A 17046-nucleotide genomic window follows, 5' to 3' on the forward strand; every position below is an offset into this window, starting at 1 on the left:
GCAGCTAGAAAAGAGATCAAACTAAATACTAACTTAAAAAATCTGTACATAAGGAAACGTATGCTATGTAATGGAATGGCACAGCCTGAAACTTACCAAAGAGCAATATAGTAAAAAATACGCTATAGAAATAATATATGAAAACACCAAATTTAAACAGAGTTTGAACGCTGCAAGACACAGCTTTTGCATTACAGACCTTGAACAACATACAGATGAGCTGGAGGCTGTGGTAGACTGCTTCCCGCTGTGATTGGACCGTGTACCTGTGCCTCTGATTGGATGGTCCAGTCCCCTATACTTCGCTGTTTGCAGTTTCTATTCTTGCTCCCCGGTCTCTGCCTAGCCGGGATCTCATGTACACTGCTGTGCTGCACCTCTGTAATAAGGGACCGATGCACATCTCAAACGGAGCCAGGTTGGTTTATCAATGTTCATTTGTAACACCTAAGCAGTCGTTAATATTTACTATTGCAGAGTTATCGACTAAATCTATCATCTATTTACTTACCCAAAATATTAATGGGTAGTTAAGTTAATGAATGGGTTAATATACATTTAGCCATTGTAAGTGAACTTATATGGGTGTAAATAATAAGTTTCATTCTAACAGTTAAGTATTCTGTTTTACCTTGTTATATGAGGATGAAGAAGACCGAGCTTGACACATACATAGCTGATGTGCATTCCTTACTTTCCTCAGTCAGTATAAAGCCCCAGGGGTTAGTCCTCTTTTCTCCCCTGTAAAACTACTTACCTGGCACAGCGTCACAGCTGCACAGGAATCAGGTGCTATCCTCAGGCTGTTATCTGAAAACTGAAGCTAGGTTTTCCACTCAACTAATCTGTGTGTATTTTATGCACAGCTCCTACAACTGAACCAGTTCTATTTACCCTTCATTGAGGATGTGCACAGTGCGTTAAATTCAATATATTCAAGTTATTCAATCAAGTAGAATCCAAAGGTAAGGAGGGATCTTGCCCACATTTATTTTACCTTACTTAAAGTTTTTTAAAGTTGAATTTAAAATTGGTTGCACATGTCATTAATGATCAGTATTGCACTGAATAAATATGAATGAATGCAGAGCTGCTGAATAGTGGAATTAAATGTCCTTTGTGGATAAAAGACAAGTTTGAATTCATTATTATTGAACTGAACTTTTTGGTTCATTGTTGTCAAATTATTGCTTTAATTTTTCTTGGATTTACCTCTTTTTCCAATAGGAATAATTTTGATTTCATATACTGGTATACTGTAATAACAATGACACATTGTACACTCTGCCTCTTATAATTGTTAGGTATAAATTGTATATTTGGGATGTAGTTTGCTCAGTTTTTTGACAGTGAAGTCCATCATTGTACATAGTGACACACTATTTGGAGCTTTTCCTTCAGATCACACTATGACATTAAGTTAAAATAGTAACTTACATACATTTCTTCATATATAATCAAACATCAACTACTTCTGATATGGCTGTAGGTCACATGGTTTGATTGCCACTGTGAGGTCATGCCTGCAGGCCCTAAGTAGTAGATGGGTGTACACAGTCTATAGTGATATCCATATATCTATTGCTATAGTAATTATAATGAATAAGTAGAACATTTTTTTTTAAAGAAACATATTTCAGCTAGTACTAACTGTAATGCACTACACTGTATTTCAACTACCACTATATGATTTGTGTTTGTTAAGTAATAAATGCCCATAGAATATATATATATATATATATATATATATATATATATATATATATTTAGTGCAACTCTTGACAGGGCCCTCTACCCATCTGATCCCTTTAATTGTTTTGTTGTACTCCCCTTTGTTTATAGCGCTGCGGAATCTGTTGGCACTCTACAAATAACCGATAATATATATAAAATACATATAGAAAACCCTGCACTCACCAGCAAGCTCACAGTAAAGATTTAAAATAAAAAATGGAAGGGTTAGTTACCGCATCTGGCCAAATGGGACAAGCTCAGGTACCACGTCAAGGTTCTTTCCAATACCTGAGTCCCTAGCACAGCCACACAATGCAAGCTCTGAAATCCAAACAAAACTGGGGACAAGGGGAGGGGGTGCACAGGCATATGTAATCACCCAGAAATATACAAAACACGGAAGGGGAGCTGCACTCGCAAGACCGGACCGGTACACATCCCATGACCCAGCAACATGCTCAGCCCTGGGTGCTCAGTGGCACTCACAAAAAGCTGTGCTGTTCACGAGGGTCACAGGCAGTTAACCCCAGACAGAGTGGGTGTAAGAACCATAGGGAAATTACAAAACAATTAATACAACACATTGAGAAAACCCTGCACTCACCAGCAAGCTCACAGTAAAGAGTATATATATATATATATATATATATATATATATATATACTGTATGTTATTGCCATCTCTATTTAACATGATATGTTGGCAAGATGGCAATGGATAATTGCCATTTACTTTGATTATACTATCTTGTTTTTTCAGCAGAGGAAGTGCTTTTTAGAAATTAAATCTAATCTCCATCCAACAATGAAAAAACACACTTACAGATTATATATATATATTTGTCATTTTCTATAGCTTTCATGGCAATCAGCTACATGGAAGGTCCATTATTTCCTCTATTTTTTAAACATATTATGGTTCCACCATTTAGCATTCAATTCAACATTGCTAACTGGAAACTAGAAGATATGTTGTCCCTTTTTAAAGTTTAATGCTAAAAGATAGACGAAGAATAAAATATCTAATAATAATTATTGGATAAACAAATCACATTTGCGTTTATCTAATTTCACATAGATTCCCCACACCCATCTATGCCTTGTCAGAAATTAATGGTTTTGTTCTCTCTGCATGTGGTTCTATCAGGTGATTACTTTTGATACAGAAATAGCACATGTAAAGCCTCTCCACTTTCAGAACAGTGGTCACCTGCCCCATTCTAATACTTATCTATTGAGGTGCCGGGGTCCATATAAAGCACTGAACGTCCTAAAAATCAATTAGAGGACAGTAATTGCTACTTTCACCAAAGGCCGATTGGCCTACCAGGACACCAGGTGATTGCATGGTGGGCTGCAGCAGCGGGGGCTGGACAGCTACTATTGGAGCTGGAGCTGCTGGTGAAGTGATGCAGCTGTATCACATCTCTGCTTTGTTCTTCTGAGCTATACATATTAAAGGGATAGAAAGGTCAACATTGAAATGTGCATGGGGTGCATTACAGTTTGAAGTACAAGCATTTTTGCTCCTATAATTCCATTATCAAAAAATGCTTCTAGTAAACATTATCACTGTTTTTCCGTAGCATACGCACATATCCTGTGAGGACCTGTGCACCAGTATTCAGACACTTTACATCTTCAAAGCAATACTCACCACTGCCAGCTCTCTGATAAGGTGTGGTGTTTGAATATTGGTGCACGGGCTTCACAGGATATGTACATATGCTGGCCGAAAACAGTAATAATTATTACTAGGAGCATTTTTGCTAATGGAATATAATTGCAAAAATGCTTATATTTAAAATTGAAATGCACCCATGAACATTTTAATTTTTGACTTTTCTATCTTAAGGTCACACAGTATTTCTTTGTAAGTTTTATTATCTAGGCCATGTAGCTAGACAGAGTGACACACAGTTTTGGAGTGTCTTCTCTAGATCACAGTATGGATAATCATTTTCCCACTGTGAAAGGGAATCATGGATGGAATTGGGTTGTATCATGCATATATAAGCAGCAGTCTGGTATTTTTGCTTATTTCTGAATAAAATAAATATTGGGGGAGGTGTAGCCCCAATAATCCCCTTGAGAAAAATGGGGGCTAGTGCATTCTACGGACTCAATAAAAAAATAGGGCTGGTCTTCAAATTTTCAAGGGTTACTTTTTATTCCCAGTCCAGCCCTGAATTTCAGTGACATGATTTGCTACCTTTAGGGACATAAAACCTACATTTGTACAAGAGCAATCCAGTCTTTCATATGTGGGATATTGGTGAATGTGCTGACTGTAAATACATTAGGAAGTTACATTTTTATTAAACTACTAATGAAAGGGATATGAGACCATACATGAAAAGACAGGGGTTGATAGGGGTTGCTAATTATCATAATTTATTTGTATTTATTTGTATAGCGTTGGAAAATTCCGTTGCGCTGGGTACAGAAATAGGGTATACAATGATAAGATACAAAAGCATAACAGACTAAACAAATCTAGTATAGGAGGAGAGCTCACAGTCTACAGGGTTGAGGGTGCAGAGACATAAGGTTTGGGGGTAGCTTGTCACATGACTTTGGCAGTTCAAGAATTATTTTGGTTAGGATGAAATATGGAGGAGACATGCTAAACCTCTCTGAATATATGGATTTCAAGGAGCGCCTGAAGCTATACAGAGGTTGGAGACAGTCTTATGGAGTGGAATTGAGAGTTCCAGAGGACAAGAGCAACATGTGAGAAGTCTTGGAGACGGGAGTGGGACATAGATATAATAGGAGTGGAGAGACCTAGGTCAGAGGTTGACCAAAGAGGACAGGATGGTGAATATTTGGAAATGAGAGAGGAAATATAGTTTGGGAGTGAGCCTGTTGAGTGCTTTGTAAGTTTAGGGTTAATACTAATCAAAGGTGATAGAGATTTTAAACAAAACCTGTTCCCCATAGCAAATATTACCATGGTGAACACCGGCAAATCAGAGAGACACATGGCCCCCTCATTTAAAAGAGGGACATATCTATTTTTAAAGTGCCATTTAGTAAAAAATAAATTCTCTAATCTGATAGATGTCATTTTAAGACATCATCCCTAGACTACTGTTGGTTTAACTACCAAAAAGGGGTTAAACACACAGTAGAAATATTGCTCAGTACTCGCAGAGCACTGCTGATCCCATTAGCAGCGCTAGTTGGATGACTCAGATGCAGCATTTTCCACTCAGGATCAGCAGTTCTCTGCAAATTCCAAGCAGTATTTTCTACCATGTGTTTAACCCCATTGCAGGAGATAAACACACAGTAGTCTAGGGTTAATAGTCTTAAAGTTACGTGCACTAACAGAATAGAACATGTCTTTTTTTTTTACTATAATGGCCTTTTAAATACGGTTGTCTCATTTTCCTCATGAAATTAGAAAGTGAAGGTAGGTTACTTTCTCATTCCATGTGACTTATGCCATCACACACAGCATAGTGACATCACAATCCTGGATGACTTAGCTAGCTTGGCCTGAATGGTAGAGGTTTCACAACGAAGGATAGATAATGGGAGAGGGGATTGCACATTGTGGCTCTTAGAACACATTGGGGTCATTCGCATTTTGTGTGTATAATGGACAACAATAAGCTGTCATTTGTATTTAAAGGGTTAAGATGATTTTTCAGTGATAACAGCAACAGTGGGTGAATTAGGTTACAGAAGGTGTAGAGGGGATTCACAAATATTTGTGCAGGAATTTGTTTCATTCAGTTTACTACAGAACACGATTTCAGTTGTTGAGAAGCACAGATCAGGTACAGATAATATAGATATGTTTAAAATGGATTGTTTCAAAGTACCTAAGGGTATCATTAGTAATATCTTTACCATGTCAGATGACCAGACAAAAAGACAGGAAACAGGGATAATTAAAGCTGTATCTAAGAAACAAAAATATTACAGTTCTCATACCATTTACTCACCTACTATTAAATATTTGACAGTACATGTGAAAGCTGTAATTATCTTGTATAATTTTTAAATGTACATGCAAAATATTTGTCTTAAAAAAAGGACCAACGAACATTTGTTTAAAAAAGCATTTTGAATCATTAAACATGTGCAAGTTATGTATTTTAAAGATATTTCTCATTTTAACTGTAATATATTTGCTTTGACATATTCTACTTTATATAAAGATATAATTTCTTCTATAAAGCTTTTAATAAATTATATAAAGATAACTAACTAGTGTTTTCAATGAGCAGTCCTTATCAGTTGTTGAGGACTGGCTATAATCAGAGCTCATGTTTTTAGTGATATCCCAGTTTAAGAAGAATGTGTTAGAGGTTAATAAGTCTGCTGAACACCTATTGTTGTATTAGTGGCAGCAAGTCACATGTACAGTTAAATGTATCACAAATCTGTGATATCATTTATACTACGCATTTTTGCTAATAGCAGTCACATGACTGGAAAAAAAGGTTGTTATTCTGAAACGGTGTAAATTGAACCGTTGTAAAACGAGGGCCACCTGTACATATATATATTGCAAAATTATTATTATTATTATTATTATTATCAGTTATTTGTAGAGCGCCAACAGGTTCCGGAGCACTAAAGACATGGGTCTAATATGGCAAGGTGACAGTTATGAGAGACAAAGGGAGAGAGGGACAACTAGCAAACTAATTGTAAAAAAGGTTTACAATAGAGTGTAAGAAGTCTAGCTCTGCAAAAAGGAGGAAAAATATATGAAACTCTGCAAAACTAGTGGAAAATAAATGGGTATATCATTCCATTACATTCACACTGTTAAAGTTTATTGAGGGATAAAAAACACCCACGAATGATCATTCATACACAACAACATTAGGGCTAAATTTAAAAACACTTAAACCAGAGGGTGATCATAATATGTCTCTTGAAAAATATTGTAGTGCCAGTGGATCAGCCAACAGGTGAAATATTAACTATATAATAAGCCCTTACAATCCGAGGGCTAAATTAACATTTACTTTTAAATATAATACTGCTGAGCTGAATTGGCAAATATAATTATGCTAGAGAATTAAGTTAGACCATGGTAAGCAAAATTAAAACACAAAGGAGAGGCAGAGCTACTCCTAAGGACCCCTGACGCGCGTTTCACAAAGAATGCTAAAGGGAGAGAGGGCCCTGCCAAGAGTTTCACTGTTGTAATTCATCTCTCATGACAGTGATCTACAAAGCAGCTAGGCTTGTAGGCTTACATTCTAAGGTGATTCAAGGGGCATCCCTAAACAGTAGAGTCTTTAAGGAGTGCTTGAAAGTTTTAAAACTAGGGGAGTGTCGTGTAGGGTGAGGCAGAGTGTTCCACAAAATAGGGGTCAGTCTGCAGAAGTCTTGTAGCTGGGAATGTGAGGAGGTAACAAGAGAGTAGGAGAGCAGAGCAAAGGGAATGGGAGGGCGAGTATCTGGAGACTAGGTCGGAGGTATAGTGGCCTATTTATGATTGTGCGAGCGTACAGGTTATGGAGCAGCAGTCTTTATAACTTCATAACTTCATAACTTTTGTTTCCGGTGAGCCCTACACAAGGCATCAAGCTCCGTACGGAGCTTGATAAATATGCCCCATAGGGTGGAGCAGTGTTATTGATAGCTTTAAAAGAGCCCATAATGTTCATGTGTTTCTATTCACATTCCCCTGGATGTAATTCACTTGCTCTTCAGTACTGAGGTCCTCTAATGTTATCCGGCATGGAATTAATTAACTAACCAACCATCTCATGGATAGATGTCACTCAGTTCTCTTTAACAAAAGATGCCTCCCATAGAAAGTATTGAACCTCACTGGAATAGAGAGGTTCACAGGAGAGTGGGAATGTATAACAGGGGAATGTAATAGGGAAAACCCACCACTGATAATAACATTTTTTGAAGCAATTACAAATTAAATTTTGGTGTTTTCATCATACTCTACATTGTATCCCCTTCTAATTTCACATACATGTCTTATTCTATCAGTGCAATAAGCACATTGAATATTTTTAGATAAACTCGCTAGCATACATGTGGCGAGGTAAAACAGTGAGAGCTACAGGTGCTATATATACATACATATATATCTTAAGACATTTATTTATATGTAGCTATCTCTATGTTAAAGCCCTTTGCCTTTTTCTAACACATGATACCTCATATCTTTAAACCTTTATAACTTTTGTGTGCAATATTTTTTTTTAAAATAATTTTATTAGATTGTGTTATTATGAGTGTAACTTTACTTTGTAATGTATTTTTATGTATTTTGTGACACTTTTATGTTTCACATAACAGTTAACCAGAGCTCTAAAGTCATGGTATTCACTCTAGTGTAAATTGCGATAGTACTCAAGCGATTATATTTAATTTTAACTCACAATATGAGCGGTAAGCCCAATGAACGCAAACGCCTTTGATAAACCCCTTATTGCTCAGACGCAAACGTTTGTGCTCCACTTTTAATCTAGCCCAAAATGTTCACATTTATGGTAAAACTAGTAGGTAAATCATACATCTACAAATATGAAAACAACAAGTTGTTTTTATCAAGAAAGGAAGTATATTTACCTAAAAAAATCATGTAAAACCCTTTACTTTCCTTTAGTTTTAAGGTGAAAAAAGTGTGTTTTGTTGTTGTTGTTGCTTTGGTCAATTTAAAGCAGTTTCTATGATTGTACAACTTATGGACTTGAAAGCCAACTCCATTGGAAGGAAGTAAGAGCATTTTATGAATCATCCTTATATTTGATAATGATTTCATGCATGTATTTCAAGCTTTGACAACCTATCATTGATTTGCTGTTTCCTGTGGAAGCAAAGAGTAAAAAATACCTAATAAACAAGCATCTCTTGGTCTGCTAGCATGAATATAAAATGTGGAATTCATTAACTATAGTTGGATCAATTTTCCAAGCTATTGTTATATGTACAGTATAAACAGAAAATACATCTGCATTTTTAAACTTTGGAGATCATGGAAGGATGTAAACTTCTTAGCCTCAACAAAAGAAAACATGATTGCACTTCCAAATGTGGATTTTTTATCATCTGTAGTTCCCCCTCCCCTATGAATTATACTTTTCTCATTGTTAATTGACTCTATTATACACACAATTTACACCACTTACCCTGGAGATAAGCAATACTACAGAATATCTCCTTCAGTTTTGTGTTCAACGGAACATACAATGTTTTTATTTTAATAATAATAATTACACCTTACATATAATATGGAGTGTCCTTCTTTTCTGAAATGTGTCCTGGTAATACTCTTTTTGAATATCATTGCTCACAGTGGCCAAGATTCCTAAATAGAATGATGTGTATTAGTACAGGGGTAGCACTGTAAATGAGATGTACTGGGTTTTGGTTTTTAGATATATATTTGTTGTTTTTCACTGTACCTGTTTATATTTTTTTAAATTGAGTTAAGTGTGGGCAAATGTGTGGGCAATTTTTGCCTGATATAAGGACAGACTGTGTACATGTTCATTATGTCTCTGTTGAAGGGCCACTAGAGGGAGGGAAACGCGTCAGTCACCTTTTTTGCTGTGTTTGTTTAATTTGTCTTCATGCAATAAATTTGCAAATCTTGAAATTTTAACTTAGTGCGGCTCCTCCATTCCTAAAGTTTTTATTTTCTGTTTCATCTAAAAGAGGCTATTTTAAAAAATAAAAAACAAACATATTTTCTCATACTTATTAAACTACGTTTGTTTTTCACGCTAATTGAGGGTGTGTCTTTGTTATCCACAGAACTAAGAGGATTGTTCTCATTAGACAGACAACTGATACCTGGGGAACAGTTAACAGATATAGTTCCTGGTTGTTTCAAAATAAGTTTAAGCGGCTGTAACTTAAAGGGGACACAAAACCCCAAATTTGTCTTTCATGATTCAGATAGAACATACATTTAAAACAACTTTCAATTTACTTATATTATCAAATTTGCTTCATTTCTTGGTAGGACAAGTGAATCATTACTGGAATCTAGCTGAACATATGAGCTAATGACAGAAGGCATATATGTGCAGCCACCAATCAGAAGCTGGCTCCACTAGTTTCATTTCTGCTCTCGAGTCTACCTAGATATGCTTTTCAACAAAGGATACCAAGAGAAATAAAGATAATTATATAACTAACTCAGAGGACTACTTAGGTTTTGTCTGCCCTAGGCACTCAAAATTCTGCTGCCCCCCCCCCCCCCAGGTTTTAGGGTGCAATGTGACCTTTATTTTTAATTTTGTGGCATTTCCAAAGTAAATGTTAATGTTCAAGTGTGCTTGTCTGTGTGTGTGTGTATATGTGTTTTGTGTGTGTGTATATAAGTTGAGTGTGTGTAGTGTGAGTGCATCTTGTGCAGTGCATGTGGTAGTGCAGTGTGTGTAGTGAGACTCCAAGTACTGCCCCCCCCATCAGCCCTCCATAAGCAAGTGCCATTGTTTGCTAGGCCAAATATGCCCCTGATCTAAGTAAATTGGATATTTATTTAAAACTAAAATGCTCTATCTGTATCATGAAATATTTTTTTTTTACTTTATGTCCCTTTAAACCATTGCAATACAAAAAATAATTAAACATTTCATTGCTCATCTTTTATATGATAAAATAGTGTTGTAGACTAGGCATTATTTGTCTGAAAGGAAATAATATCTAGTTGGATGAAATTATGAACCCTTTTAATATCCTACATTGAAAAGTTCACCAGCTTATTCATAATGCCTACAAATGCATTTCCAATAAAGTATTTTGTTGATGTTTTTTTTTGTTTCTGCATGATTGACCCTTAGCTTAAATGTCCATAAATGTACCTCCCACTCCTTTAACACACTCTTGCTGGCCCATCATTAACCTAATATATCTCTCTCCTCAGCTTGATTTCAAACACATCCGCTCCCCAGAAACTCAGAGAAAATACACAGACTTTACACTCAGCGTGCTCCAAACTGCCTCTAACTTACAACAGGTAGCCTTCTGGAAAACAGCTTTCCCCTTTCTCTGTACGTGTTGCAGTCATATAACCGACCCCCTGGCTCCTCAACTCAATTTCTAGATCACTTGGCTGCCTGGCTACCCTATTTCCTTTCCTCAGACACCCCTGCCCTCATTCTTGGTGACTTTAACATCCCCCTTAACAATCCCACTGCCTCATCTGCTAAACAACTTCTGCAACTCACTTCCTCTTTCGGTCTGTCACAATGGACTGATTCTCCCACTCACAAAGACGGTCACTCTCTTGACCTGATCTTTAGCTATCTCTCAAACTTCTCAAACTCCCCTTTTTCTCTTTCTGACCACCATCTCCTTACTTGCAACATATCATCCCTTCCTACAACTCTTCCTCCTTCTACTCCTCACACCAAACTTCACAGAAGCATTATGTCTTTTGATCAGCAACAACTTGCTAATTCCCTTAAACCGCTCCTCTCATCCTTCTCCTCCTTTTCCTGCCCTGAACAATCTATCTGCCACTATAATTCCACCCTTATATCCATCCTTGACAATCTCGCCCCTCTTACTATTGCTCGGAAATCACACACTCATCCCCAGCCCTGGCATACTCCTCTGACACGATACCTACGCAGATGTTCCCGTACTGCTGAACGGCATTATTATTATTCTTTATAAAGCGCCAACAGATTCCGCAGCGCTGTTCATAGGTAACAAAGATAAAAGGACAGTACAATATGAGACACCAGACAACATTTAACAAACAAATACAGGAGGAATTGGGAGCCCTGTTCCCGTGGGAACTTACAATCTAAATGGGTAGGAGGGTGAGAAACAGGAGGTGGGGACTGCAAAGGTGGGAGTGATGTTAGTGTGAAGTTAGATGAGGGCATCTATTAGGCAAGTGGAATTCATTAGTTACTGATTTGGTTATAGGCTTCCCTGAACAAGAAGGTCTTTAGGGAGCGTTTAAAGGAGGAGAGGTTGGGGTAAAGTCTGACAGCACGAGGAAGTGCGCTCCAGAGGGTTGGTGCAGCACGAGAGAAGTCCTGTAGTCTAGCATGAGAGGAGGTGATGGTAGAAGAGGCAAGGAGTAGATCGTTTTTGGATCTTAGGGGACGGGCTGGAGTTTATTTGTTGAGGAGTGAGGACAGATATGGGGGGCTGCATTGGTAAGGGCTTTGTAGGTCAGAGTGAGAATTTTGAAATTTGTGAATGGGGAGCCAGTGAAGGGACTCACAGAGGGGTGCGGCAGATACAGAGCATCGGGAGAGGTGGATTAGCCTAGCATAAGCATTTAGGATGGATTGAAGGGGGGAGAGGCGGGAGAGAGGAAGGCCAGTTAGTAGGTTGTTACAGTAGTCAAGCCGGGAAATTACTAGGGAATGAATTAGCTGTTTAGTAGTTTCAGCACTCAGAAAAGGACACATTTTGGAGATATTGCGTAGGTGGTTGCGACAGGATGAAGAGAGCGATTGGATGTGGGGTATGAAGGACAGATTGGAGTCGAGTGTAACTCCAAGGCAGCAGACTTGGGGTGATGGGGAGATGGTGTCACCGACAGTGATAGTAAAGTTAGAAACTGGAGTAGAATTAGTTGGGGGGATTAGAAGAAGCTCAGTCTTGGACATGTTGATTTTTAGGTGGTGAGAGGCCATCCAGGAAGAAATGCCAGATAAGCAGTCGCTGATGTGGGAAAGGACAGAAGGAGAGAGTGCAGGGGTGGATAGGTAGATCTGAGTATCATCAGCATAGAGGTGACAGTTGAAGCCATAGCTTCTAATAAGTTTACCCAGTGAGGAAGTATAAATAGAGAAGAGTAGAGAGCCTAGAACAGAGCCTTGAGGTACTCCAACAGACAGAGGCAATGGAGAGGATGAGTCGCCAGCAAATGAGACAGAAAAGGACCTATTGGAGAGATAAGAGTGGATCCAGGAGAGGGCAATGTCACAGAGCCCAAGGGAGCTGAGAATCCATAGGAGGAGGGGATGGTCAACAGTGTCAAAGGCAGCAGACAGGTCAAGTAAGATAAGTATAGAATAGTGGCCATTGTTTTTAGCAGAAAGAAGATCGTTAGTAACCTTGGTGAGGACAGTCTCAGTTGAGTGTTGGGGACGGAAGCCAGATTGCAGGGGGTCAAGCAATGAGTTAGAGCATAGGAAGTGTGTTAGGCGATCGAAAACTAGTTTTTCCAGGACTTTAGAAGCTAGCGGAAGTAGTGATATGGGGCGGTAGTTTGCAGGAGAATTGGGGTTGAGGGAGGGTTTTTTGAGGAAGGGGGTGACCTTTGCATGTTTGAAGGATGATGGAAATGAACCAGTAGTAAGGGATCGGTTGAATATGTGAGTAAGGGCTGGGGTGAGGGTAGAGGACAGGTATTAAATGTGAAGAGATAGGGTCAAGGGGGCATGTAGTGAGGTGTGGGGAAGATATTAGTGAACTCACTTCATTCTCAGTGGTTGGGGGGAAGGTACTGAGAGTGTTGGAGGGGGTGACCGGGGGCGGAGATGAAAGGTTGCTTCTGATGGTAAGTGTTTTGTTGAAAAAGTAATCTGCCAAGTCTTGAGCACTAAAGTCAGATGAGGGGGGTGGTGCAGGTGGATAGAGGAGAGTGTTGAAAGTGGAGAAGAGACGTTTAGGGTTTGAGGAGTGAGAAGATATGAGAGAAGAGAAGTAGTTTTGCTAAGTGAAGGGCAGAGGAGTAAGAATAAAGAATGAACTTATAGTAAAGGAAATCGGGTTCAGAGCGGGATTTCCTCCAGTCACATTCAGCAGCACGGGAGCATTTTTGTAGATAGCGTTTTTGCTGAGAGTGCGTGGGGTTTTGCGTATTTGTGGAGGAGCAAGGGTGTCGAGTGCAGAGGAGAGAGTATTGTTATAGTGGGTTGTAGCAAGGTCAGGGCAGGATACCGTTGAAGTGTGGGGAAGGCGTTTTTGAATAAGGTTAGAAAGTTGGAGAGGATCCACAGTGTGCAGATTTCTACTGGTGCGGAGGCTGGGGTAGAAATAGGTTTAGCCTGTACATTGAGATTATAGGTGAGCAGATGGTGATCTGAGATGGGAAATAGGCGACAGGTGACATCAGAAGGGGAGCAGAGGTAGGAGAATACCAGATCAAGAGAGTGTCCGTCACGGTGAGTAGGGAATAGGGTGGATTGTGAAAGAATAAAGGAGTTTGTGAGTGAGAGAAGTTTAGAGGCAGCAGGGGTAGATGGGTTATCAATGGGGAGGTTGAAGTCCCCTAAGATTAGAGTAGGTGTATTTGTAGAGAGAAAGTGAGAAAGCCAGGCAGCAAAGTTGTCAAGGAATTGGGAGGTTGGTCCAGGGGGGCGATAGATAACTGCCACCTTGAGGGAGAGGGGGGAGAAAATGTGGATGCAATGGACTTCAAAGGAGGAGAAGGAGAGAGATGGATGAGGATGGAGGTGCTGATAGGAGCAGGAAGGGGACAGTAAGATTTCAACACCGCCACCATGTCTCTCACCTGGTCTAGGTGTGTGGCTAAAGTGGAGAGCGCCTTGCATTGGAGAGAATCACGGAGTTCAGCTGATTTTCTTCATTACAAATTAATCTTGAACTCCTACTATTCTGCCCTTAATCTCCACAAGCAACACTACTTCTCTACTCTTATCTCTAATCTTTCTTCAAACCCAAAACGTCTATTGTCCACTTTCAATACTCTCCTCCACCCTCCCCCACTTCCTAATACAACTTCTCTGTCAGCTCAAGACTTTGCCAGTCACTTCATTAACAAAATTGACTCCATCAGACATGAAATCAGTTCTCAACATAATTCCATTCTCTCCCCCCCTCAAATGCTCTCACTCAACCACAGCCCTCATAACCTGAAACTTAGTTCATTCTCCCCTGTTACTGAGGAAGAAGTTTTGGCACTTATACTGCACTCTCACCTCACTACCTGTCCCCTTGACCCTATCCCCTCACAGTTACTCCCCTCCCTCTCTGTGACCCTTACCCCTATACTAACACACATTTTCAACCTCTCCCTCAGCACTGGTACATTTCCCTCATCGATGCAACATGCACTGGTCACACCTATCCTCAAAAAACCTTCCCTTGATCCTACCTCCCCATCTAACTACCGCCCTATTTCCCTCCTCCCTCTTGCTTCAAAGCTTCTCGAAAAACTAGTATATGCACGCCTATCCCATTTCCTTACATTAAACTCCCTTCTTGACCCGCTGCAATCTGGATTTCGCCCCTATCACTCCACAGAGACAGCTATTGTTAAGGTCACCAGTGACCTACTTACAGCAAAATCAAAAGGCCACTTCTCTCTGCTTATCCTCCTTGATCTGTCCACAGCATTTGACACTGTTGACCACCCTCTTTTGCTCCAAACCCTCAAATCCTTCGGCATCTGTGACACAGACCATTCGTGGCTCTCTTCCTACCTATCAAACCGTACCTTCAGTGTAGCCTTCTCTGGGGCCTCCTCTGCCCCGTCACCACTTTCTGTCGGAGTACCGCAAGGCTCTGTCCTCGGTCCCCTTCTCAATCTATACGTCATCACTAGGTTCCCTAATTAAGTCCCACGGTTTCCAATATCATTTGTATGCCGATGACACCCAAATCTACTTCTCTGCACCAGACCTATCTCCTTCCTTGCTAACCCGTGTCACTAACTGTCTTTGTCACATCTCTTCCTGGATGTCCTCTCACTACCTCAAGCTAAATCTCTCCAAAACTGAGCTCCTCATTTTCCCCCCTTCTTCCAAAATCTCTACCCCCAATATCTCTATAACTGTCGACAAATCCATCATTACCCCTACCCCGCGGGGTCACATTTGACTCAGATCTTTCCTTCACTCCTCACATTCAGTCCTTGGCTAAAGCCTGCCGCTTCCACCTTAAAAACATCTCCAAAATTAGACACTTCCTTACACAAGACACAACTAAGATTTTAATCCACTCTCTCATTCTTTCCTGCCTTGATTACTGCAACTCTGTCCTCTCTGGTCTCCCCACCTGCCGCCTAGCTCCCTTACAATCCATAATGAATGCCTCTGCCAGACTCATCTTCCTTACACGTCGCTCTTCATCTGCTGCTCCTCTCTGCCAATCCCTTCACTGGCTTCCTCTTGCCTCTAGGATCAAATACAAAATTCTCACTCTGACATACAAAGCCCTCAACTGCACTGCTCCCCCCTATATCTCAGACCTTGTCTCCAGATACTCTCCCTCCCGTCCCCTTCGCTCTGCTCATGACCTCCTACTCTCCTCCTCTCTGGTTACCTCATCGCACTCCCGTTTACAGGACTTCTCCAGACTGGCTCCCATCTTGTGGAACTCTCTGCCTCGCCCCACAAGACTCTCCCCTAGTTTTAACAGCTTGAAGCGCTCCCTAAAGACTCTACTGTTCAGGGATGCATACAACCTACGTAACAGCAACAACATGGGAGCGCTCAGACGCCCGTTCTGTGTGTGGCCTCGGCTCGCGCTTCACGTAAGGTGCCGCCCCTCTTGAGTAGGTCCTGACGTCTCGATGACGATACCTGGAAACTCCGTCAATCCGGTGCAAGTGGTAAAACGATCCACCACCGCTTGCACTAATATGATAGCAACATCCACTGCACACGGTAATAGACAAATAAAACCATGTAACGGAAATAAAAGACAAAGGCTCCAAAGTGGTGAAATAAAAAGTCTTGTATTCAGTAACTTTGTTTAGCAAAAGCGGTTACAACAGGCAATTCAGCAATTCCAGCTGGTCAAACGCGTTTCATATATATTAAACTTCTTCAGTGACCATCTTGTACTATTGCCCATAATGCAGCACTATTTAAAGGGAAAGCAGACACACTCCCTCTTTAGTTAAACCAATCAAATTACAAAAAGTGCTGCATTATGTATACTACGAATACTGTGTTAAGTGACAGCAAAATACTTTTCTTTATTTATACAAACAGTAAACAATATACAATTTCTTAACTCACATATTAACTTTCAGAAAAGGAATTAAATCTGATTCAAAAAATAGAAAATAAAAAACCTAATTTAACTATTTTAGGTATCCACAAATAGTTTTACATCCCATTCAGAATTTAGCCCTACTGGCATTCTGGTATCCAGCTGAAAGATCCAGAAAACCTCTCTTTTACTGAGAGTATTACATCTATTTCCTCCTCTTGGATGTCTGGCAATCAGCTGGATACCCTGGAATGTCAGCAGGGAACTATCAGAATCGTGTTCTTTTCTGAAATGTAGGGAGACAGGAGTAGTGGACTCTGGATCTTCTATGGAACGCAAGTGTTCCAAAAAACGATCTTTTAGAGCCCGTGTCATTTGACCGACATACTGCCTATAGCACCCCCTACAGGTCAGAAGGTATATGACATAGCAAGAA

General features: G+C 39.9%; 1 protein-coding gene across 1 annotated transcript in view; it reads left to right on the forward strand.

The window, feature by feature from the left end:
- The first annotated feature begins 342 nt into the window (after positions 1 to 342).
- LOC128660439 (collagen alpha-6(VI) chain-like) overlaps positions 343 to 17046 on the forward strand; it is a 534497-nt gene continuing 517793 nt past the window's right edge. The window contains exons 1-2 of the mRNA XM_053714286.1: positions 343 to 418; positions 867 to 965. The gene's annotated coding sequence lies outside the window, so the exon portion shown is untranslated. The remainder of the gene's footprint in view (positions 419 to 866; positions 966 to 17046) is intronic.

This window comes from Bombina bombina, chromosome 5 (genome assembly GCF_027579735.1).
Source record: "Bombina bombina isolate aBomBom1 chromosome 5, aBomBom1.pri, whole genome shotgun sequence".
In the NCBI taxonomy this organism is placed as follows: domain Eukaryota; kingdom Metazoa; phylum Chordata; class Amphibia; order Anura; family Bombinatoridae; genus Bombina; species Bombina bombina.